The sequence below is a fragment of the Octodon degus genome, unplaced genomic scaffold, assembly GCF_000260255.1.
Source record: "Octodon degus isolate 3935 unplaced genomic scaffold, OctDeg1.0 scaffold00014, whole genome shotgun sequence".
NCBI classification, from domain to species: domain Eukaryota; kingdom Metazoa; phylum Chordata; class Mammalia; order Rodentia; family Octodontidae; genus Octodon; species Octodon degus.
Window position 1 is genome coordinate 1,129,320 of NW_004524590.1, and position 25,939 is coordinate 1,155,258.

Here is a 25,939-nt window from a genome sequence, read left to right on the forward strand (position 1 = left end):
TTTCTGCAGCTGTTTTATTTCAGAAGCTGTTGATTCATTGCTTTCAGCTGTGTGATTTCCAATTTTTTCTGTGTTAGTGTCCTCTGTACTTGTTATGGGTGCGCTTGGATTCTGAGCTTGCATTTTGTTCCTTCTCTTCATTTTGTGTAGCACTGTCCTCTGCCCTTTGTTGTAGATCTTTGCTGTACTTATAACCTTCACACGTACTGAAGTTCAGGTGGAGCTCTACAGAGTTTGAACTTATCCAGCTGCGTCTGGCTTAGGTCTGGCTGCTGTGCTCAGCTCCTTCCCACTGCGGACCAGGGCTAGGACTGGGTCTGGGCATTCCCGGAACTCTGCAGAAATTCCTACTGGGCGGGAGGGGTGGGAGAGGTACAGCAGAGTGGTGGGGGGCAGCCCGAGGGGGTGGGAGTGGGTCCGGCCCATGCTGCACCTGGGCTAGGACTGTTCCCGCCGGCACAGGGTAGCAGGAAGCTCTCCACACACTCACCAGACCTAGGCTAGGACCAGGTCCTAAGAACATCTTTCTTGATTAGATGAGTTTCTTGAATGCAACAAACTGTTGAATTCTGTTTTTGGGTTTTTTGGTTTTTTTGGTTTTTTGGTTTTTTTTGTTTTGTTTTTTGTTTTGTTTTGTTTTGTTTTTGGTTTGTTTGTTTGTTTTTGTTTTTGTTTTTTGTTTTTTTGGCTGAACTGGGGATTGAACTCAGGCTCTTACGCTTGCCAGGGTAGCGCTTATTCCACTGAGCCATCTCCCCAGCCCCGAATTCTGTTTTTTTGATACAGCCTGCCAACTTGTGTCTTTAATTAGAGAGTTAAGTTCATTAGCAATGAGAGACATTACTGAGATGTGTTGATTATTTACTATCATTGAGGTAAAGTAACTAGATAAGGAGGGGAAGATGATCGAGTGGTAAGCAGCAGAGAAGGAGTCTTCTAAGAGTTGCTATCCGAACACTGGAATATAGCAACTTCAGGAAGAAAAGAAGGAGAGAAATGTGTCCCCTGGCTTCATGAAGGATCGGAAGTAAGAATTGAAGCCCAGGGAGAGCAAGTTGAGAAACTTTATCAAAGAAGGAGAGAGCCGATGGAGCCTTCCCCCTGATTTGGGATTCACTGTATGGGAGGAGCAATTCAAACCTGAGAACACTGGCAATATGAGAGGCCTCCACGGAGAGATGCAGCAGTGGAAGTGAGCAGTGGACGTGAAGGGCTACACTAGCTGGGGACGAGTGCTGTGGGAGGGGACATCCCACAGGCAACTGGCCAAGAGGCATCTTGGAGAGGGGCCAACTGAGTTCAGGACTCAGAACAACGGCTGCATCCATCCAGCAGCGCCCAGCTGAGTTCAGGCCCACAGAAGGTGTGTTGAAGGCTGAAGGCTGAACAAGTCTACTCCCAGCCTGATGGCCAGAAACCAGCCTGAGCTTCAGGGTGAAAAAGGTGCAGGCTCACTGAGATCATCACTACCCTGCCATAAAGTTACTGCCGACTTACTGGGTTAAGTCAACACAGATCTTCACACGTTGTTGACCAGTGACAGCAGGGACAAACCTAACAGTAAACATTCTGCCTCTCTCTCTCCCTCTTCCTCCTTCCCACCTTCCCTCCCTCCTCTTTCTCTCCTCCACTTTCTGTTTTGTTTTTTTCTCCTTCATTGTTTGATTTTGTTTTTATATAAGTGTGAACATGGTTTCTAGTTTCTGTATGGTTGTTGTTCTTTTATTTCTTCCTTGTTTCTTTCCCTCCTGTCTTGTGCATCAGTTTCCCAAAGAAACTAGATGGGGAGCCAAAGACAAAGGAGAGAAGCTAGACAATTATTAAATCACAGCCAGTGGAAGAAAAAAAGCACAAAACTAAGAACCTAATAAGCATACCAAAAAAACCATAAAAGTACATAACATAACCCAATATTACTAAATAAATCAAGAAACAAATAGAAACTCAAACCCATAAGATACCCAATGGGAGCATAAATTAAATATTCCAAGGAGGCAGTGTGCACGTGATTCCCATGTAGCTTCTTTGCCAGAGTCTGCATGCTCATGCCCAGTAACTCCTCTGACCCTTCCACTGTGATACTGAAGCTTATCCACACTCAGAACTTCTTCCCGCCAGTCTCCAAGGATTCCTGCAGAGTCCAATCCACTCCAAGTACTTGGTTTAAGAACTGGTGCTGTCCCTCACCCTTGGTGTAATGTTGGAATCAGCAGACAGGGTCACCAGCATGGAACTGCCAGCTGAGTCAGGAATGTTCCTACACAATCAAATCAGCTACAGTAGTGACAGTCTCATTACCATACTACCTATCAGGGTGAGTCAAGAACATACCCTAAGACACAACTGTGGGCCTCCCTTGAGCCAATTGTTGACTGTCAAGGGCCACTCCGGAAGCAGTGTCCCATGTGTTCTTTGCAGGTTCCAAGCAGCACCGATTCTTTCAGGCCCAATGCAGTTCTCTTCCTGCTGGCCATTGACTGACACTGACTCAGCTTGTCAATCTCAACAAATAAAATAGCTGGTATCCTAACAGGAATTGTATTGATCTGTAGATGGACTGGAGGAGTACTGTCATCTAAACAGTCTTGGGCTGGTGAGATAGCTCAGCAGACTAAATGCCTGCTTAAGCAAGTGCAGGGACCAGGTTCGATCCCTGGCACCACATGCTGCACTGGCCCCGCCCCCGATGCACTGAGCCGGAGACAGAGTCCGGCGTGGTGACACACACCGCTAATCCCAGTGCTGAGAGGCTTAAAAACAGCATCACTACAAGTCTGAGCTGCATGGTGAGACCTGCACAAAATACGAAGAAAACACAAAACTAAACACTCCGTCTCACGATTCATGAACATGGGGCGTTTCCTACTTATTTGGATCTCTAATTTCTTTCAATAACAATTTATGGTTTTCAGAGTACACATTTTGTACTTATGAGTATGGATTTATTCATAAGTATTTTATTCATTTTGATGCTATTTTAGTGTAAATACTATTTCAACATATTATTGGCATGCAGTATTTAATTTATCCATTCACTAGTTGATGAAGTTTGTGTTGTTTCTACTTTATATTTAGGTATAAATAGTACTTCTATGAACAATCGTATTTTGTGCTAACACATGTTTACATTTTTTTCTATGCACACCCTGAGGAGTACAATTATTGAGTCATTGGATAATTTTAATTTTAACTCTTTGAGGAGAAACCAGGGACCACCTTTCATTAAATTCCATTTATATAGAATTGATTTCCAATTTCAATTTTGGATTATTTATTGCAAGTGGGTAGAAATACAATTAATTTTTATATGTGGATTGTGCATCCTGTAACCTTGCTAAAGTTACTCCTTACTTATAGTTTTTACTGAGTATCCTAAACTCCTTACGATTCTCCCGCACATAAGCTCATGTCATCTCCAAAGAGAGAGAATTTTAATTATTTCTTCCTTTCCAAGCAGATGCCTTTTTTTTCCTTGCCTAATTGTCCTGGGTAGAGTCTCTAGTACAGTATTAAGTAGAAGCAACAAGAGCAAAAATCTTGTTTTATTCTTGCTCTTGGGAGGAAAATACACAGTCTTCCACCACAAGTGTGCTGCTAGCTGCACGTTTTTCACAGGTGTCTTTCATCCGGTTGAAGAAATTCCTATCTACTGTAGTTTGTTCTGTGCTTTTAACATGAAAGTTGTTGGATTTTTATCAACTGATTTCTCCATGTCTACTGAGATGTGATTTTTATTTTTTATTCTATCAATATGATATATTTAGGGCCAGCCAAATAGCTCAGCAGATTAAAGCACCTGCTCAGGCAGATGCAGGGGCCGGGAGTTCGACCCCCAGGCCTGCTGTGCCAGCCTCACCCCCAGGGTGCACTGAGATGGCAATGAGACGGGGCGTGGTGGCACACACCTGTAATCCCAGCACTTGGGAGGCTGTAAACAGGAGGATCACTGCAAGTCTTATCTACGCAGTGAGGTCCTATACACCCTGTACACCCTGTCCTAAATTTTTTAAAAATGATATGTTTATTCTATCGATATGATAGAATAGTTGACTTCCATATGTTGAACTAACTTTGTATTCGGAAATAAGTATCATTTGGTTACAGTCTATAATTATTTGTATGTTGCAGATTTCAGTTTGTTAGCATTTTATTGGATTCTACAATCACTGATAAGTAATATTGATCTGTAATACTGACCTATAAGTAATGCTGCTTGGGTTGCCCTTGTCTCAGTTTTAGTACCAGGATAACAGCGTTCAAAATGAGTTTGTATTTCCTCTTCTTCTGTTTCATAGAAGCATTTATGAAAGGCTGGTATTAATTCTTATTCCAGAGTTTGATGCCATTCAGTGGCAAGTTACCTGGATCTTTTCTCTGTGGGTACTTTAAGATTATCACTCATTCAGTCTCTTGATTTGTTGTAAGTCTATTCTGGTTGTCTATTTTTCCTTGAGTCAGTAGCTTGTCTTTTTAAAAATTTGTCCCTTTCATCTTAACTGTCTAACCTTTTGGCATACACTGATTCATAGATGCACTTTTTGATTCTTGTAATGTTAGTAATAGTGTCCATGCAGTAACTGTCCTGTCTTTTATTTCTTTGGTTGGTACAGTTTAAATTTGGTCAGTTTTGTGGATCTTTTGACAGAACCAGATTTGGTTTCACTGAATCTCTAATACTCCTCTATTCTTTGGCTTACTAATTAAGCTTTATTATTCCCCTCCTCTGCCTGCTTTAGATTTAGATTGCTTGCTGTAGATTTAAAATGCTTCTTTTTCGATGTCTTGAGGTGACAGTTAGGTGGTTGGCTTAAGATATTCCCTTTTTCATAGAGCTGGCGTTCGCAGCTCTGAGCGTCCCTCTACTCCCTGCTCTTGATGCGTCCCACCACTTGCTGTGCTGTGCTTTCATTTGCACCTCCCTCAACGTCTGATTTCATTCTTAATTTTTCTTGGTTAATTAGGAGTTTTTGTTTAATGCCATATGTTTGTATATTTCACAAAGTTTTGCTGATACTCATTTCTAATTTCATGCCACTATAAAGGCGAGCATATTTTATTATTATTTATGTTCTTTAAAATTGTTGAGATTCACGTCTTAGCTCATGGTCTATCCTGGGAAATGTTCCACGGACTCTTGAAAGAATGTGCACTGTGATGCTTTTGGTGTCCTACAGATGCGACAGCAGCTACATGGACATCTGGCATTTGGCCTCTTGTCTTCTGTGTGTTCTGTATGTCCTTCTAGTTATCTCCTACTGCTTTCTTTCTTTAAGAGAAATTTTCTAATATAGTATTTTAATTTCTTCAGTAATTTTTTTCACTGCATTTTATGGGTTTGTAATGATCGTTCTGAGGCTTACCAGCTGTGTCTTAACAACTGAATTTGGGGTTACACTTGCCTAGTTCCAGTGATATGTGGAAAGAGGTTATTTTTATACATCTCTACTCTCCTTGCTGCCTTTTTGTGTTATTGCTGAGCTATACACATCACATCCACTAATGTTACTGAATCAATCAGGGCTTGCTAGAGAAACGGATGCAATGTGTGATACACAAGTACCTAAGGTAGGCGCACAGAGGCCAAGCACAGGGTCAGGCGTGCTTGAACACAGAAGGTCTGTCTGCATGCTGGAGATTCGAAGGGTCCAGTCAAAGGCCTGGAGCTCAGTGTTGTGTCCTGGGTGAGGTCATATCAGGGGACATAAAGGTCTGCAATGGAAGGCAGAAAGGTTGATGCTGTTGGCTGAAGGGGTTCACAGGAAGCCAGGAGATGACATCCAAGGAGAGAGTGAAGCCCAGAGCTCCTCCAAAGAAACAGAAGCACTCCTTCCTCCTTCCTTTCCCTTTTATGCCATTCCAGCAGTAATCCTCCCCAGGGTAAGTCTTCCACACGCAGAGCTGTACCAAGCCAATTTAGTGGGGCATTTCTTACTCTCCTTGGTGCAGTTAGTTAACTATCACTTCTGGGCTGGTGAGATGGCTCAGTGGTCTAAAGCACCTACTTAGAACAAGCTTAGCTAGAGCACAGGGACCGCAGTTCAATCCCCCAGCACCACATGCCAGCCAGCCCCGCCCCCTGGTGGGCTGAGCTGGCCACACACACACACACAAATAAATAAAATTTTTAAAAAAAACTATCACTTTTATGCACCCAAAAACACATGCGGTCACCATTACTTTTTGTAGTCATTTCCTTAACCCAACGCAGCTTTCTCCTAACCACCACCTCTTCTGCACTATTATTAACAAGCACACTACATTTCACTGTGTTATATGCCCTACAATATGTTATAAACATACTGTTCTGTAACTGCTTTGCAAATCAGTTAAGGGAGGAAAAATACACATTTATACTGTCTTCATAATTACACAATTGCCATTTTCTCTGCTTTAAGCCCATCTGCCTCCTTCCCCTTTCCTTTCTCTTGCTCTGACTCCATCCTTTGGCCCTTCTCAGTGTCTGCAGACCTTGAGACTTCAGGTGAGGAGAATCCAGGTGCACCCAGCACAAGCTGCAGCAGCTACCTTGCAGCAAGCGGCAGAAACCAAGGAAGCGGCCTGAGCCTCTGCTTTGGAGCCCGTCCACCTGGAGGAGCTCACAGAACAGCACGTCATGCCTGCAGCCCGCCTGCCCGCCCACCAGGCGCCAGCCGAGCACACTACTGACGGGATCATGATCCTCACAGCAGTCTGGCTGCAAAGGTGCCATCATTACCACTGGACTGACGAGAACAAGCGATTTGCTTAGGTCAAGCACGGAGGCAATATTCCTGGCATCAGTCTGTCTTGCTCCAGGCCCAAATTGGATAATCTTCCTTCGTGTTGGAGGTGTATATGTTTTACCCACCACATTCTGGCGCATCCCTGGATAAAGCCACTGGGTGCCACCATTCCTTCTGTAGGGTATGCAGGTAGATCCACCCAACTTTATGCTGCTCCCAATAGGATCCAAAGACCCAAGGGGGAGATGCGCTTGCTTGCTTGTTTGCTTTGGTTTCCGCAATGGTGCAATAAAATAGTGAAGCAACTGGCCACAGCAACACTCACGCTCAAGACCGCCTGCACTTTAGGTGACACTCTCCACCGGGCTGGGCAGCGTCACCTAAAGTGCAGGCAATCTTGTTACTCTCCAGTGATGTCTAACGACGTTTGTTTCCTAGTGAAGACAATACAAGCGTTAAAATGGAAATATTATATAACCCTTGGGAGACATTTGAAACTGTGGAAGCATCTAAAGAAAAAAATACAAATCACACAAAGTTCTTCTGTTCAGAAACACTCACTTGGTTTGCTTTCTGACGTTGCATTATTTAATTCCTTCTGCATGTCCACATTCTGTGTATCCCGCGTGTTATACCTTGTGCATCCCTCCACTTCGTACGTCACCAGGCCGTCTGCACAAATAGGGCCCCACAGGCTGCCTGACTTGGCCCCTCGTGACTGCGCCGCCTGCTCCTGAGGTCCCTGCTGCGGCCACCTCAGGGCACAGATGTCCCTTTGAATGTGATGATGAGAAAGCCTGTGCACACTGGCGGAGCGAGGGGCTGCGAGGGGGGAGAGCGAGACAGGCAGCGGGAGCTCAGGCCTTTGCCCTGGAGGAGCCAGATGGCCTCAAAGGAACGGAATATACATTTTGGAAAAGATGGAGCTAGCAAAGTGATTATTTAGAACAAAAGAGAAATAGCAAAAGGTCTGTTGTCAGCTTCAAGGCAGGGGTCTTTTAGCCAGGGTAAAACCCCAAGGACCCAAAGCAAAATCTGCTGTGAATCAGACCTCAGAGAGAGGAGCGGAAGCCGGAGCCACCCGCAGAGCTGAGCAGGTGAGAGGCCCAGCTGGGGTCAGCAGCGCAGGACGGCAGCTGTGCCGCGGCAGAGGAGAGCCGAGGACACACGGCAGCCCTCGCCGCTCGGGACCTCCGCAGGCGCCCACAGGCACCTCCTAGAAGGCTAACACGATGTAGCAGGCAGGTAGAGAAAACTAATGAAGTTGTGAGCAACAGGAATGGGAAGTGGGCACCAACAGCACGAGCAGAGACGGGCTAGGAAGGCGCAGCGGCCTGGGTCTGCCCGACCCCCACCTCCTTTGGGGAATAGGCCCCGTTTACCTTGATGAGCCCCCTCCTTCAGTATGGAGAGGAATCTGGAGTGCTCTCCTTTCTGAATCTGAGTCTAAGTTCACCGTGCCCAGCTCATCCCGGCAGCTCCCCAAGCAGACCCTGTCCTGCAAAGCCGAGCTCCCACTCCTGCCCCTCCTCCCTCAGCCCCCTAGCTCTGGTGGAGCCTGGGACTTCTAGTGGGCGACACCCAGATTGGGTCTAGGAGAAAAGAGTCCAGACCTAGGAGACATCAGTATCTCAGTACCACCGTGTTCAGAGTCACACCAGGAGAGCCAATGGTCTCTTACAGCAGGCAAGGGTACAGCCCTCCAAATCACATCTTGCTGGGCTGGCCAAAGAGCTCAGCAGATTAAAGCACCTGCTTGGGCATTCTCAGGGGCCGGGAGTTCAATCCCCAGGCCTACCGTGCCAGCCTCGTCCCTGGTTATGCTAAAATGGCAATTAAGACTGGGCACGGTGGCACACTCCTGTAATCCCAGCTCCTGGAAGGCTGTAAACAAGAGGATCTCTATGAGTCCAGTCTACACAGTGAGATTTTGTAGGCTCTGTAGACCCTGTCTTAAAATAAAAATAAAAACAAAAAATCACATCTTACTGCCCCTGTCTAACAGTCTCCCCTGCTTCAATAAATAATAGAACAAATTAGAGAAGGCTGAGTCTCTATGGACTTGGGATAACACAGGCACAGGTAGGAGTAGAAGCAACTTTTACGAGAATTTATCAACTATTCCTTTTCATGGCAGAGACCACAAATTTATACCTCTTCATAACGTCAGAATTTAGAATGAAAGCCTAATGCTTCATTTTTTCAATCATGATGACTATCTCATTTGATATAGCAAGTGTCCAAATTTTTTTAAAAATGAATTATAAGGGCCAGCCAAATAGCTTAGTGGATTAAAGTGCCTGCTTAGGCAGATGCAGTGGCCGGGGTTCAATCCCTGCTGTACTGTGCCGGCCCTGCACCTAGGGTGTACTGAGATGGTGATTGAGACTGGGCATGGTGACGCGCCCCCATAATCCCAGCTCTTGGGAGGCTGAACACAGCTGGATCACTATGAGTCTGATCTATGTAGTGAGACCCTGTAGACCCTTACCAAAAAAAAAAGAAAGAAAGTAAAAATGAATTGCAGAAATGTTCATGTTTGAATTTTTCTAATAATATATCACAGATTCAAAAGAAATCTAAGGTGAAACTCAGTAGCTGAGTTTGCAGAGGTGAAGAAGCCCTTGTGAGAGGAAAAGGAAGCTGGAGCTCATCCGCCACCTCCCCCTTGCCCCTTGGGTTGTCAGCTCCCTGTCACTGTGACAAAATACCCAAGAAAGACAACTTAGGGTAGGAAGGGTTTACTTTGGCTCATGGTTTTTAAGGGTTCAGTCCACGATCACATGGCTCCATCACTTTCACGCCTGTGGCAAGCCAGAAGGTCATGGTGGCCAAGAAGTAGAAAGGGTGAGAGCGGTTGGAGCAGGAGTCTGGAGACAAGACCACCCTGACGCCCTCCCTTCAGCACACCCCACCTCATCATGACCTCATCCACCCCCTGACTCCCTCCCTTCAGCATGCCCCATCTCACAAGCTCCTCAGTGGGTCACCCCCTTGATGGGTTGGCACCCTCAGATTCCACCACTTCCCCAAGCCCCACCTCTGATGGTTGCTTCATGGAGGAACTAAATCTTCAGCATGGTGAGCCCCTGGGAGACATTCTGAACCCACACTATACCTCCCAGAGGATGTTCCCACAGTATCTCTGGGAGAGCTTAGGATGTGATTTGAAAAATAGTCCTAGAAGCAGTTTGCAAACCATGGTCCTATTCAGAACACATGATCTTGCTGGCTGCTATGCTTTGTGCCTAGATGCCCCACTCCCCAAGCCTCACATAGCCATGAGGCAGATGTCTAGAGTTCTTGATTGATTCATGGTCCAATGCTGGGATTATGGGCGTGCTACACCCACACTGGTGTGGGTCACCTGCCTCCCATAGGGCACCAGGCCTTCTGCAGCATCCAAGGGTCTCTTGCACCCAGACAGCCCTAGACAGCTAGTCCTTGTCCAGCCCTTGTGCTCAAGGCAAACATGCACCATCCTCAGCTGCATCCCCACTGTGCAGACACAGAGGTGAGACCACAGTTGCCCTCAGTTCCTTCTCCCCGGGGGCCAGCACACAAGGACCTATGGGCCCTGCACTGGGGGTGGCCAGGACAGTGGTAGGGGACACTCCTGCACCCCTTTGGTAGTCTCTTGGATGACAAAGACTGGCAAGGTTAGCTCTGTCATCAGCCACAAAGCTGAACATTCCACAGCAACAATACAAGAAATTCTGCAAAGTCTAACTTGGGCTTCCTCTAACACAAATGTCAGTGGAAAGCCCTGCTCTGTTCTCAGGAAGCCCAGTCATCTGTCAAGCCATGGCGCGTGATCAAGAAAGACATCCTCTTCCGCCCTCCAGCACCACATCATTAATCTTCTACAACTGCCGGGAGGCCCAAGAACACCATCTGCAGAAAATCGGGTCATGTGACAGAGCGTCCACTGGGCTTCCCAGCTGCGTCCCACAGCAGGTGGACATCAGCCTCCCTCTCCAGAGGACCCAGAGGCCCCAAGGCCCCTGCAGGACAGGACCCAGTCTGCAGGCTCAAGGTCGGGTGATCAGAGATGAACGAATCCCACCGGGAGCCTGGGGGTCTTCAGCAGAGGAGAATCAAGAAGAGCCTTCGGCCTGCAGGGATGCAAGGAAGGAAGCAGAAGGAAAGATGAGAGCACAAAAGAGCGCACAACCCGGCACAGACCTGGAAGCCAGCGACAGTCTCACTCTGCTCTGACACAAACTTGGAAAGAACTTCCTGCAGTACTCAGTACTGTGTCTTAGAGAAAACAGAGCAGAAAACTAAGAATGACCTTACCATTCACTAGGAATGATAGTGACAAGACTGGGGTGGCTACAGGACTCCTGCCTACACCCAGAGCCCACTCGTGGAGCAGAGCCGGATACCAGCTCTCCATTGGGGCCAGGGCAGCTGTCTGTTAGGTATCACTCTTGTGTGTTCCACTCTGGAGGAAGCACACATGCGTGACAGATGGCAAGTGAACCATCACACAGTACATCGCTAATGTAAATTGTGGTTAAAAAAAAATAAGCCCGCAGTGCTGAAAGATCATGTAATCAGGGCACCTAGCTTAGGCTGGGGCTGGAGCACAGAGAGAACTTTCCTCAGGGTGACGTTGGAGCAGAGACTTCCTGGGTTCAGCAGATAAAGAGCTGGAGCTGACTGTTTCTGGCCTTCATGAGCAATGGTCATTACTTGCCCAAGCCTCTGCTTATGCCTCACTCCAGAGAGTTCCCTGCACCCAGGATTTCAGGATCCTGCCTCCTCCAAACACATCACCATGAGTGGAGCCCCAGAACCCCAGCTGCACCCCCCATCATACCATAGAAGTGGACACACCATAGACATTCAGCAAAGAATGAAAGAACAAATGAACAATTGAAGATGTCCCTAAGCTCTGGCAAACTCCAGCACAAGGAGACCTGGAGTTCATGTCCTCCTCTGACCAGCCGTGTGTCACAGCCATCCTCAGAGAGTGTCCTCCAGAATCCTGAACAAGAACACAGACCCTTCTCACGGGTGAGAATGGAGCCATTTCACAGCACCTCCTCCCTAGATGCTCCCCTGCTCGGGAATCAAAAACCTTCCGTATTGAAAGCCCTCTTCCTATTTGTTCCATTAAAGCTCAGCAAAATGTTCAGCTTCCATTGTTTCCTTTGGTCAGAACTTCATAGGAAAGGAACAGGGTCTCTATCCTTGGTTTCCACCTTGGGACATCGGAGCGTCCAGCTGTGAAGGGGCCTAACCAGGTGGATCTCTACAGTCCCCACTCTAACGGGCTGGGACTCTCTACAGTGGCTTTAGAAGCTCGGTCACGAGCAAGGCCTGTGACTTGCCAAGATCCCATGCCTCAGCCCACAGCCCTGGCTCTGCTCTGGATCACTCTCCCACCTTCAGAGGCTCCCAGGAGGGACAATAGAGCTCTGCCCCCGCCCATTTGAGTGTCTCCAACCCAGGCCACAGAGAACCCTCTGTCTGGGGACTAGAGTAACAAGTGTTTAGGCACTACATCATGAGGTTGACCAACGTGCCCAGCTTCCAGGCCTTATCATCTCAGCCCCATGCGCAGGCTTCACGCCAGGGGAACCTACGGAGCCATTGTGCACATGCATGGCTTCTACTGTCTGTATAGTCTGCTACCCCCCTGGGCTCCAGGACTAACTGCAGCAGGTAACCAATAGATAAGGTGGCATCAAGTCACCTGCCAGGGCCTCTGATAGCACTTGCCTAAACTCAGTGCAAAGAAGGAAGCAGGGACGAGCCCAAATCACATAACCAAGCACCAATCCCATGACTTCGGTGATTTATATCTGAGGGGCTGCTGATGAACAGGAATTTCTACACCAAGACCTGGTGAGTCTCCACATGGTCCACTATGCTTTCTGGGTAAGTCACAGAATTGGTCCTCAGAGAAGGCTATGGAAGAAACTTCCACTGTCTGTGCTACGCAGAGAACTCAGAGCCTTCTCAGAGAGAAAGGATAACACAATACTGCACCTCAGTGCAGCACAAGATACAAGGCCCACCAGAGCAGTGAACCAACATCCACCACGCTGCACGGGGCTTTCTTCAACAGTGACACCTTGTGGCGGCAGCAGAAACAACGATGCCCAGTTTGGGCTTTTCTGACTCTCTACTCTGATTTTTCTGGAAGCAGGACCGACTCCAGGGCCTTGGGCAGTTCCAGAGTTCTGCGCCCTCCTGCAGAGGAGCTGGTGAAGACTGTCGAAGCCCACTGCCACATGACTATGTCTTGCAGTCTCTCCCACCCGGAGTGGGTTGAGGGGAGGCTGCAGCTCTGCGTGTGCTGTCTTAAGGGTCACACTCCCCATGAGGCCACATGCTCTGTCTGCATTTTGTAGATCTGAGTATTCAGGAACTGACAGCCTCCCCACAAGCCACACACCGCAAGCAAGGGGTAACCCTAGAGTTTACATCAGGACACTTTGACTTTGACGCCTCTACACTTGACAAGGCCTCTGCCGCCAGCTGAAGCCAGAAAGTCACATTGTCCTCAAATGTGTCCTCCCTTTGGGTCTGGGCTATTAAGTCTTCCCTGGAAACTGATCCTGTCCACACCTTCTCGGGCCAGCTAAGACCTTTTGTGTTTGGATCACATGGCCCAGGATTTGGATTGCAGGCCATATTGCCGCATGCCATGGTTTGGGGACTTTTATCTGCTTTGTGTTCCATTTTTGCTTAGCTAGTGCAAGCAACCTGCCTAGGCAATCACATAACTTTTGAGAGTGAATCTGTATTCTGTCAGCCTGAGTGTCATTAACAACCTCCGCTAATACAGCAGCGATGAGCATCTGGAAACACCACAGCTGTAGGGGAAATGAGGTTAAAAAAATGCTAAAATGACAGCTCGTTTTTCAAAAGTTAGATTGGCTCTTTGCAAATGGGGGAGGCAACAGACAAAATAGAAACCAGAAAGAGGGGAGGGGGCGAGAGGGAGCACTCCTTCCCAAGCCCCGCAGCCTGAGTGCTCCCCGGAGAGGTTGTAGAGCACTCGCAGATGCTCCTAGTGCCCCTGCCTGTGCAGCTCCATGAAGCGTAAGCCTGTAGCAGGGCTGCTGGGGGGCACGGTGAGGGAGCCTAGGGAAGGAAACACTTTGGCCTGGCCTCGGCCTGTGCAAGAGCTTAGTGGGTGAGCTTGGACCAAGGACTCGTGGGCAGGCAGGAAGCCCGCTCCTGTGAGGGTGAGGAGCAGGCCAGGGGTGCTGCATGGTCAGAGAGGGCAGAGGCCAGCCCCAGAGGCTGAGGGGCTGGCCAGGGGGTGCGGTTGGCCCTCAGGTGGCTGCATGCCAGATGTGACAGTGTGGGCATCCCCACAGCAGTGCTCACTCTTCAGCACAGCTCCTCCAGTGCAGCTGAGCTCTTCCTAGCCGCCAGCTCTGCCCACACCCAGAGCGCCAGGAGGCAGCTGGACAGCGCACCCCAGGATGCACGCACAGGGAGCAGACACAGCACACTGGTGTGAGAGGTGCCCCAGGAAGGGCATGGTGACTGCACACACACGGCTGCCACGGCTGCTCCAAGACTGGAGAGAGCAGAGGCGGAGGGTGTGAGAGTGGGGACCGACCAGCTCTGGGAGACAGCTGCTTTGAGGAAATAGCGCACAAGGAGAGGAAGCCCCAGAGGCTGAGGCCCAGCCCTGAGGTCAGGGCAGGGGGCAGGACAGTCCAGGTGAGGGAGCCTCCCCACCCCACCCGCCACCTGCTGCAGCTGGGTTTCTGCGGATGGCCTGGTCTGGCTGGGACCGCGGGCTGCTCCTGCTTCTGCGTGACTTGCGCAGGCTCTTCAGACACTGTCCTCCCTGTGAGCAAAGAAGGGCCGGCAGAGAAAGCTGTCTACCCTGCTCCACCAATGCGCAGGGAGAGACCCCAGGAAGACCAAGAAGGTGGGCCCCCTCCGCAAACCAGAGAGGAGCAGCGCCCCAGGACCCAGTCCTGCTGGCACCCAGATTTGTCTTCCAGCTTCAGAGACAAAACAAAAAAGTGTCTGTAGTAGACTTACTCAGTGCGCCACGCCGCGCAGCAGCCACACTGATGCCCACAGCACTGATGCCCACAGCAGAGTTCCACCCTTCTCTGCTTCTCTGGAAGAGCTTCAGGAGGATCGGTGTTCATTTTTCTTTAAGTGTTTGGTAGAAATTACCAGCAAAAAGCAGCTCAGTCCTGGACTTTGCTTTTTTGGAAAATTTTTGATTACTAATTCAGTCTCTTTATTCATCATAAAGAGCGGTTTGTTGTTTTTGTGGGTTTTTTTCAGTACTTGGGATTGAACTTAAAAGCCTGTACACTAAGCTACTCTCTAGCATTTTTATTTTTAATTTTTATTTTGACACATGTTCTCACTAAATCACTAAATTGCCAAGGTTGAACTCAAACTTGCAGTTCTCCTGCCTCAGCCTCAGAGTGCTGGGATTACAGGCCTGTGCCACCCCACCTAGCTATCTCTATTTTGTCTTGAGTCAATTTTGGCAAGCTGTATATTTCAGGGAATATGCCCATCTCCCCTGAGTTAGCAACTCTGCTGACATAGGGTGCTCATGGTACTCTCTTTTAATTTCTGTGAGGCTGGTAATAAATAATGCTTCCACTTGGATTTCTCATTTTGCTCATTTATATCTTGCGATGGTTTGTGTCTAGTTGTCCCCCCCCCCCCAAAGCCATACAGTCAAATCTCAAAACTTATGACTGATTCTTGATCCAAGGCTGGGACTGCAGGCGTGAGAGCTGCACCTGCCTGGGGGCGGGTAATCTGCATTACAGTGTAAGGTGGGGAGAGAGGCTAGCTGGCTGTGCAGCTCCTGCCACTCCTTTGCTCTTTGCCACCGCCAAGGACGGTTGTTCTTTGCCATGTGCTGCTCTGCCTTGGAGCCAGCCAAGTATGGACTGAAACCTCCACTAACTGTGAGCTAAATAAACCTTTCCTTCCTTCCTTCATTTTGGGTGTTGAATATTTTGTCCCAGCAACAACAGAGTAACTGAGACACACGGCCTGTTGTTCCTTAGTCTAGGTAAAAGTTTGTCAAATTTGCCGATCTTTTCCAACAAGCAACTTCCAACCTGATGATTTTCTCTATTGTTTTTCTATTCTCTATTTTTTTTAATTTTTGCTCTAATTTTTATTATTTCCTCTCTCCCACTTGCTTTGGATTTAATTTGCTTTTATTTTTGTAGTTCCTTAAGATATAAAATCAGGTTAGTGATTTGAGATCTTTATTTTTCAATGCATACACTTAAAGCTGTAAATTTCCTTGAATAGCTTCCTTCTCTATACCCTCCAAGTTGGGGTATCTTCTTTTCATTCATTTCAAAGCATTTTACAATTTTCCCAGTGATTGCTTCTTCAACACACTTTTTAAAACTGTACAGTTAGATTTCTGTATGTTCCCTTGCTTTTGTGTTCTTTCCACTATTAATTTTAGCTCCATTCTATTGTAGTTAGAGATTACATATTGTATGATTTCAGTTTCCTTTAGTTTGTATGAAATTGTTTGTGTCCTAAATATTGTCCATCCTACAGAAAGCTTAAAGTTCACCTGAAAAACACATATATGATGTCACTGTTAAGCCGAGCTCTTTATGTGTCTATTGGTCTAGCCAGTTCACAGTGTTGTTCACGTCCTCTTCATCCTTACTGATCTTCTGTCTCTCTGTTCTATCTAATAATGAATGTAGAATACTGAAATTCCTGTTATTACTGTAGAACTGTCTCCCTTCAGGTCTGTTGATGTCTCCCTCATGTGTTCTAGGGCTCTGGTCTTCAGCATGTGTATGTCTGTAATTCCTCTGTCTTCATGTTGAACAGACACTTTTATAAATACACATTTTTATCTTTGTAACAATTTCTCACTTAAATTGAGAAATTTAATTTAGTGTTAGCCACCTATTTTTTATTAATGATTTTTCAATGTATTTATTTCTTTGGCTCTAAAGCAAGTCTATTTTAAACAATGTGAGTTAGATCATTTTTTCATTTTTAATTCTATTTCACAAATCTCTTTCAGTTCATAAATTTTTGCATTTAAAGATTCCTTGTGAAAGACGTAGCTCTGCCACTGTTATTTCTTAAATATGTCCTACAGCTTTTTTTTTTTTTTTTTCAGTTTACACAGTACTAGCTTCCTTTGTGTTTGACTGGTTTTTTTCTAGCATGCCACCTTGATTTGCTCTTCATTTCCTCTTCTGAATAATTTCTATTTATTAGATTGGTGGTTGCCTTGAGAATTGTAGTTATAAACATTAACAATGTATCTTGAATGGACACAAATTCCACTTCAATGGTGTTCCTGAAGCCTATCTATCTCTACCCTTTCACCTGCCCTTGGTGTTTGTTCTTGTTACAAGTCACTTCTTTAGGGCTGGGATGTAGCTCAGCAGTACAGCACCTGCCTGGCAAGCTCAAGGCCCTGAGTTCCAATCCCAGTACCAGTAAATAAATGTTACATCTTTGTACATTATGTGCTTCTTAACAGACATTCATAATTATTGTTTTATGTATTTGTTTATTAAATCATACAGGAAACAAAGTGGATCTAAAAAAGGAAAAATACAATAATGCCAGTTTCTGATTTTCTCATGTTGTTACTCCTATCAGTAATCTTTATTTCCTCATACAACTTCCAGTCTGAAGTATTCCATTAAGCATTTCTTACGGGGCAGGATTACTACTGCAAGCCTGCTTGCCTTTTCCTTAGCGAGGAATGCTTTAACCTAGCCTCCCTTACCAGAGGACAGTTTTGCCTTATGCAGAATTCTTGATGACAGGTTTCTGCTTGGGGTGGGGGGGGCTGGCCCTGCAACTGCCACCCCACTAACCGCAGACTACCAGCCTTTCTGATGAAAAGTCTGCTGTTAATCTGACTAAATAGTCCTCGTTCTCTCTTGTTGATTTCAGTGTTTTCTCTTTGACTCTTCACAGTTTCACTGCAACGCTTCATCATATTGTCTCCGAATGTCTCCTGCTTGTATTTATTGAGTAGCCATTCATGCCTTTCATCAGTTTGAGAGGTTTTTTCAGCCATTACTTCCTCAAGTATTTTTTCTTCATCTTTTTTCTCAATCTTCTCCTTCTAGGATTTCCATAAAATGTACATTAGCTCACTTACAGTGTCCCATAGATTTCTTTGCCGTGTTCATTTTTCTTCATTCTTTTTTTAATTGGGTCTTCAAACTGGGTATCTGTTGTCTTATTGTTAAGCTTCCTGCTCCTTTCAAATCTGCTCAAATTTCTTTGGAAAGACTATAGTGAGTTTTGCCTTCAGCTACTATACTTTTATCGCCAGACTGTCCGTGTGACCTCTGCCCTCCTTGCGGCCAGTCCACGTGCACTCATACACCATCCTTCTGATACGTCACTCAGCACCCACCAGGTCCCCACCAGGTCCCCACCAGGTCAAGGCTGGTGAGGCAGTGCTTACTCAGAAGGGACGCGTTATGCTTCACGAAGCCCTCAACCACTGCACTGCCTCAAATGGTACAAACATTGCCGGGTTAGAGAGCCGGAAGGAGACAGTTCAAAATCTTTGCCATTTTTCAACGGCTTTTTGATGCTGTTGATGATGGAATTGAGCAGTGACCTCGTTTTCTGACCATCATCTGTGCCAGCACACATTTATGGGGTGTAGGCCAGCAATCCTGGAATCAAGCTGACTGCCCCACCACGTGGCTTCAGTTCTAGAATCAAGTCATCAACAAGCTTTTGCTCATCCTCCTTCTTGTATTCCAGCATGCCTCTGAAGTCCTTTTCTTTCCTGGAAACATCGACAGGAGGAGCAGGTCCCTCAGTGATCTCCTGTGGAGGCATGTTCACCATGTGACCCACTTCTAGTTTTCCAGTTATTCTGGCAAATACTTTGAGTTGGTTTTTCAGTTTCCAGACAGTCTTATCCTGTTTTTCCAGTTGTTCCTTCAAGTCCAGGTTCTCATTGCTCAGCCAGCCGATCTCATGCGGCAGGCTGGCCTGAGTGTGGGCCTCTGGGGGTGGTTGCAGGTTCTGGGCCAGCAGGTGCTGCTGCCGGGTCTGCTCCTTCGGGCCCTGGGCCTCCCCGCATCAGGCTCTGCCTCACTCTCACTGCTCCTCTTCTGCAGTTGCACCTGGGCCCCAGGAGTCTCTTTGTTTCTTTCAAACCAATGTGTGTTTATGTAACTTTCTCTTTCATTTTCTGTACATCTTCAAAAAGCACTGGAGAATCTGACCTTGCCTTCTTGGGCTGCACAGCCTCCTCTGGATCACCAGCGGGGACCTCGGGCTGAGGCCGTCCTCCTGCCGACCTCCAGATCCTTCTCACGGAGCTCAGCTGCTCTCCAAGGACTCGGTAGAGCAGCACACCTGGAGCGGCGTCCTCCTCCTGAGGGGCCTTGCATAACTCATGCAGCACATCTTTCAGTTTTTTGCTTCCTGGCTCCTGTTCTAGCTGCTTCAGGGACTCGCACTCCAGTCCGGCGCCTCCGAGCTGCGGGCTTTCTCCTCCTTCGCCTTGCTGCCCGGCACCTGCTCCTCCTGCCGTGCAGCCTGAGGGGCAGTAGCGACGGATCCAGGGCGCCTGCCTCGCCCTGAGCTCCTCTACCCTCCGTACAGCGTCCTCGGTTTCTGCAATCTCGGAGCTGACAGTAATTCAGATTTCCTGCTGCCTGTTCTCGGCGTCCCGGCTTAGGCGCAGTCCCCCTCGGGGCCATCGCTTCCCTGAGGTGTCATCACACTGCTCTTCCTGGTGACTGAACGCATTCGGGAGGTTCTGATACCTCAGCCTCTCATTCAGATCAAACTGCAGCTATATAATTACTTTATAATAGCTGAGAGTATAAAGGAGTTAATTTAAAATTTTTGTCTTATAAATTCAATGTCTGGACTTTCCTAAAGATGGTTCCTATGTTTTCCCCATTGAGAACTAGATACATTGAATATTGCGGTGCAATAACTCTGGAAATCAGATTCTCATTCTCCCAGAATATTGTTTTTGTTTGCTGAAGGCCTAAATTGTTCATTATTTTGTAACTTTTTTTCAAATTATGTTTGTAAAATCTTTATGCTTGATTGTGTTTGGTCAATGAAGTCACTGTTTGATTATCTCTGTGGTCAGTAACCTGGCAAAGAATTTCTTGAATATCTAAATGAGAGAAGGAAAGTGGAGGGGAGGGAAAGGACAGGGAGGGAAGGGAAGGGAGACAGGTGGGGGCGGGCAGGGAGGAGAGAGGGAGAGGAGGGGAGGGGGAAGGGACGGGTCATCTGTCTATTTATATTCTTTGGACAGATGCTGCTTTAGCCAGATTTACTTGTTAGAGAGAACAAAATCCCAAACCCCATTTTGGAAGGTAGGGTTTGTTGCTCACCTTGGCACCAGCAAGGTATGCCAGGTCATCCTCCCCTTAGCTGCCTGCCTCAAGGCTGGGGACAGAGGATAGTAGCTGCTACACCAAGCACAAAATACAACATCTTGACTGTATTTAGCCAACGTCTCCCTTCCCTTCCCTCCCTGTCCTTTCCCTCCCCTCCACTTTCCTTCCCTTCCCTTCCCTGATTTGGACATTCAAGAAATTCTTTGCCAGGTTGCTGACCACAGAGATAATCGAACAGTGACTTCATTAACCAAATACAATCAAGCACAAAACACAACATCTACTTTCTGAGTACTGTCAGCTACCTTCCTGATTTCCGAGATAGCTGAGCATCCTGCTTGCCGGCCCAAAAGCTGTTCGTTGGAGGGACCAAGTCCTGCAGCTTCCTGCCCTGCCACCCACTGTGACACATAACTGGTTGCCGATCTGCCACTTTGTGGGCGCCTCTTAATTGAGCCATAGCTGTGCCTGTGTTCATGACATGTCTTTCCTTGGGGAAGACTGCTTCTTTATACTCATCTGGAAAGTTACCTATTGAGTTTATTCAGTAAATAAATATAGCATCTAACACAGTTGAAAGTTTGGCATATTCTTTTTATCAGCAAAATGAGTCCATCCCTGGATCCCTTGGTCCCCACGCCCCTGAAGCCCAGAAGGGGCCTCTGAGTCTGAGCAGCAGAGCTCCCAGGAGGGAACATGGCCAGCACTACTCCCTGGTCTTCCACGGGGAGCCGTCCTGCCCCAGTGCCGTCCATCACGTGGGTCCTAGCGAGACTTGCACAAGGCCAGCAGGGCCAGCCAGCGATTTATCTCTTTCTTGGGAAGTTTCCAAAACAGCAATTCTGGTATTTATTTATGATTTGATATTTTTAATTCATTAAGTTTACTTCCTATCTATTAATTTCTTTGCCCTAATTTCCTGAAGTTTACATTATCCCTCTTTTGAACCTGAACTGAAAGGCCACTTTATTTCCCTTTTCTGTTAAAGACCATGTAGGAGGGTCATGAATTTGCTTCATTATGACCTTGGCAGGCTTTGTGGGGTTGATTTACAAGGCTTTCACATTGCTGTTTCCTTAGTTATTCAGCATATGCCACTTCAATTTTTTCTTTGATTCAAAAGTTACTTAGGAAACGGCGGCAGTGTTTTAGGTTTATGTTTAGTTTTCACATGCTTGGTGGGTTTGGTGGGTTTCCTATTATTGTTGGTCTCCATTTTTGTTGCCCTAGGTCAAAACAATGACTTATTTACAATGTCTATTACAGGAACTTACTGGAATATTTTTCTTGCTTTGTTGCCTAATAAATGAAACACTTTTGTACGTGTCCCATTGGCACTGGAAAACATGACTTCTCAATGTGGAGGGCATGAATTTGTCATATGAGCTATTAGGTGGCACTACTGACCACAGCACTGAGTCCCACATGCTCACAGACAGGGAGCCCTTCAAGAGTACACTGCAGCCTTCCCCTCTCCGCTGCCCCCATGCCCATGGGTGCCGCAGAGGGGGCTCATGTAAGCCCAGCGCCTGATATTACTCTGGAATGCTGTTATTTAGGGCAAAGAAATACAGCTGGCAAAAGTCACAGAGCAGAGGACCCGGGATCCCCTAGTCACACCCTAGGCTGTTTGATCTTGTCACTCTGGGGCACCACCTGGACTCTGGCTGACTTTCCAGGCCCCTTGCTTTGGATAGCCAGCCTACGCAAAGTGCGGAAGAACTTACACAGAGGTGTGACACTGAGCTCAGGGGATTGAAATTACAGCGGCAGCACGTGCTTAGCAACACTGCCAACTGCCCCTGCCCAGCTGTGGCCCCTAGGTTCCCTTGGAAGCAAAACTAAAGAGTCCAAGAAGAAGTTCATTGTGACTGTCAAAGACATCCTGATTTGTCCTACCTTTATGGGACTTGAGGTCCAATAATTATTCGGGCTCCTGGCAACACAACAGACTCCTCCAGTGTAGGAATAAAAAGGAGCTCGCTTTCCTTCCTCCCTCACCTCTTTCCTCCTTTCTTCCTGTTGTTATTGATCTCTGAAATCTTAGAAAAGCCTTCCATGATTTCTGATGAACAGGTAATATACATCATTAACAGAACAGGAAAACAAATTTAAAATAGAATGAAATTCCCCTACCCACTCAGAAGATAACCAAAGCCCAAAGCTCTGGCAATACCAAGTGTCTGCAGGCGCTACAGAGCCGCAGACACTCCCAGGCCCAAGTAGTGCGATGACTTTGGAAAAGTCTGACCTCGTGTGCTTTAACATGTGCTTTCTTCTGACTAGAAATCCCACCTGTGGATCTCCCCAGGGAAATGTGGGTACCTGAGACTAAGAGCACACAGTGACCACAATGGACATGCCCATGTTAGCCTGCTGCACAGTGATGTGTGTGGTCACTGCTGTGATTCGAATCTGAGCTGTCTCCCAAAGCCCTATTTGCTTAAGGGTTGGCCCCCATCCCACGGCACTACTGAGAAGTAGTGGAATGTGTAGGAGGTAAGGTACTGTTATGGTCTGTGTATAGTTGTCCCCCCAGAGCCTCACGCAGTCTTGGGGCGGCTTCTGGAGTTTGTGATTACTGTGGGTGTGGATGCTGCCCCTGCCCTGGGGCAGGTGACTTGCATTACAAGGTAAGGTGGGAAGAGAAGCCAGGGGCTTGAGCTGCTGCTCCTCCTCTTCCTGTGCTCTTGCTCTTTCCACCGCCATGAAAGGCTGCCCTCTGCGGTGTGCCACTCTGCCTTGGAGCCCGCTGAGTGTGGACTGAAATCTCCAGTAACTGTGAGCTAAGTAAACCTTTCCTTCCTTCATTTTGAGAGTCAGGTATTTGTCCCAGCAACGAGGGAAGAGTAAGACAGGTACATCAGGAGGTCATAGGCCATTGAGGGTGCTCTCTTGAAGGCGATTGCTGGAACCTGGTCTCTGCCTCTCTCCTTTACTTCCTGGCCATGAGGTAAACAGGCGCTTTGGCTACGATTCAGTGTGTTGCCACACACCCAAAGCAATGGGGCCGGTCAGCCATGGGATGGAACTCTGACCCCCTCCGCCAAGATAAGCTTTCCTTTTTCAAAGTCAATTATCACAAGTATTTATTACAGTAATAGGAGGCTAACATAACATTAAAGATAGAATGGATAAAGTATATTCTCACAGTGGGATGCCTCAGAGCACAATAAACAAACTGCTTACCACAGGAAACACTGAAAGTTTTTAGTGTAAACACAGGCCAAGTGAAAGCCACTGGACACACACACATAAACAGGACAGCACATGGAAGCCACCCAAATCCCACCCACACCCAAACTCCGCTTTTCTATACCCAGCCACCCACCTACTTGTCCACTTGGATCTCACACTCAACATCTTTCCCTTCAAAGACTGTTCCTCACGTGCCATGGTTAGTGGCAATGTCACCCTTCTAGTTTCTCCAGCCAAATACCCTGAAGCCATCTTTGTTTCTCTCTTCCTCATATCTAACTCTAATTTCTACTGGCTCCACTTCAGAACATATCCAAATCCCGACTGATTCCACAGCTGAACACCGGACCCAGCCACAGTCCTCTCTGCCAGCACTTCTGGGTCCCCTTGACTCCCCATAGCACCAACAAGGCTCCCTGGCGTGCTGTGGCCTGGCCTCACATGCCACCCATGGTCCTGCCTCAGGACCTCACCCATCTCTAGTGTGACTTACTTGCTTGCCTACTGTTTTATCCAGCCCACGAACATTCCAAAAACATGAGGGTGGAAATACTTTGCTTGGTGCTATGTTGGTTACTTTCCTCTTGTTGCTGAGACAAAATACCCAACACACAAAATTAAGAATAGAAAGGCTTAGTTAGCTCACAGTTTGTGGAGGTCTCAGTCCACAATCCAAGGCGGGGAGGCATGGCACGGGCAATAGCTCAGGCAGCAGAAGACTGCAAAAGCAACGAGAGCACAAAGGGGGAGAGAAAGCCTCTTTTCTTCCCTTACATGGTGCACAGGCCCCCTGCCCTCAGGCGGTGCAGTACTCACGCCATCCCCAGACCTTCTTGCACAGGTTCAGGATGTTTACAAAGTGAGGACCCTGGTCCCCTCCTGAGTCACTTAACTGAACTTGTGAATTGCTCACGATGAGCATGCGATAGTGGTAAGGCCACGTCCTCTCCACCCTAGGATGTAGAACTGCCGAGCTATCTAGTTAAGCTTCTAGACTTCTCATGTCTACACAGTGTGTCCATCATTAGAGATGCCCAGCCATACCCCTGCCGCCGTAACACTCCCTGGCACTCAGCAGGTACTTTGTTTAGGTCTTCTCCCTGGCCACGGGCTGCTCAAGGGGCACTGCCTCGCCAGCATTCCAGACTTTCCTAGTAGCCACCTGGAACAAGACCCCGGCAGGCCCACTGAGTCTGGCCTAGGCATCCAGCCGCCAACACAGGAGATGTCTGGGCCTTGCCCTCAGCTGCAGGGAGACTGAGCTTAGGCGGGGCCGGGTGGTCTCTGTCCTGCAGTGGCGGTCTGACATCCGTGGCTAATGCAAGAGCATCACACGAAGCACCCAGCCAGGAAGCGAGCAAGAGGCCACGGCTGGGGAGCCGCACCGCAGGGCACACGCCAGGCTTCATGGAGTGCACGGTGGACGTCTGCAGAGGGGTGCGTTTCCTCAGATAAAGTGAAGCGCAGCTTTACCCATCCCGCGCTGACGGAGTTACTCTAAGTCATCATTTTATGTGAAATATATTATCTCGTGTTATCTCTAAAGGTTCGTATCATTTTGTGTTTATGTTTATAGCCATTGATACCACTCATACAGTTAAGTTACTTAACAAGGGGACCTCTGGTTGCCCAGGACCAGGGCGCCTGCGCCTCGACTTTCCTCCTCCTGAGGCCAGCGCCCAGCTCTCACACTTCCTGAGTCTATGCTCTCTTGGGCAGTGGGAAGTCTGACGTCTGCACCCCACACCCAGTGAGCAAGTTTTCTGGGGTCCCCTCAACTTGCCACCCAGTTGTTTTTGCAGACCTCACACAGAGGGCAGGTGGCTGGGTTGGTGGCCCCACAATAAACACACGTTTCATGACTGTCTCATGTGCTAGTGCGAGTTAGTCCAGGGATTCTGAAGGAGTGAGACTGCTCAGAGCAGAGAGGAGGTGGGAGACAGCCCAGAGCAGGCGGGTGCAGGGCAGCAGGGGGCCACAGGGACACCACCCGAGAACAGGCCATCAGGGAGCAGAGACCTAAAGAGATGGGGCTGGCCTTGTGGAGAGTGGCCCGGGCAGAGTGGATAAAGAGCTCCCCACGCGGTGAGGAGCGCGGTGCCCAGAGCTGACCGAGGGACATGTGGGGCCGTCCCACGGGCCGGGGGAGAGTGCCAGGGCCCGGGGCGCTGGCACAGAGCTGCAGACAGCGCCTGGTGCCGAGACGTGCACCCTGTGCAGCTGGGGTAGGAACGGAGGGCCAAAGGGGGCTGCAGTGGCCCCGGGACCCGCTGCGAGTGGGGGAACACGCCTGGGCCCCTACGTCCAGCTCCCTGCCACACAGACCAGGCCAGAGCCAGAGTCCCTTGGGACCAGCTACAAGATTTCTTGGTGGGAAGTTTTACATAGACTGAGGCTGGAGAGGGGAGGGACAATATCAAGACAGAGCCCTGAGCGTGGGACCCAGCATGTGGCTTGGGTTTATTTCTGGCCAAGTTACACATACACCCAGCCAAAGGGGTCCGCACCTCTGGGGCTGCTGCTGGTCCCTCGCTGCATCTGAGCTGGCATTGTGCCCACTGTGATCACAGCAGGCGTGGTGTAGCTCTCTACCACAGGTGTGGCCTGGCCTTCAGTGGCCAAGCTTACCAGCCAGGTTGTCAGAACGCTGCCCTGAGACTGACCGTG

At 48.1% G+C, this 25,939-nt stretch overlaps 1 pseudogene; it reads right to left on the bottom strand.

Annotated features, from left to right (window-relative positions):
- LOC105741495 overlaps positions 1 to 23,470 on the bottom strand; it is a 101,413-nt pseudogene extending 77,943 nt beyond the window's left edge.
- Between the last annotated feature and the right edge of the window lie 2,469 nt (positions 23,471 to 25,939).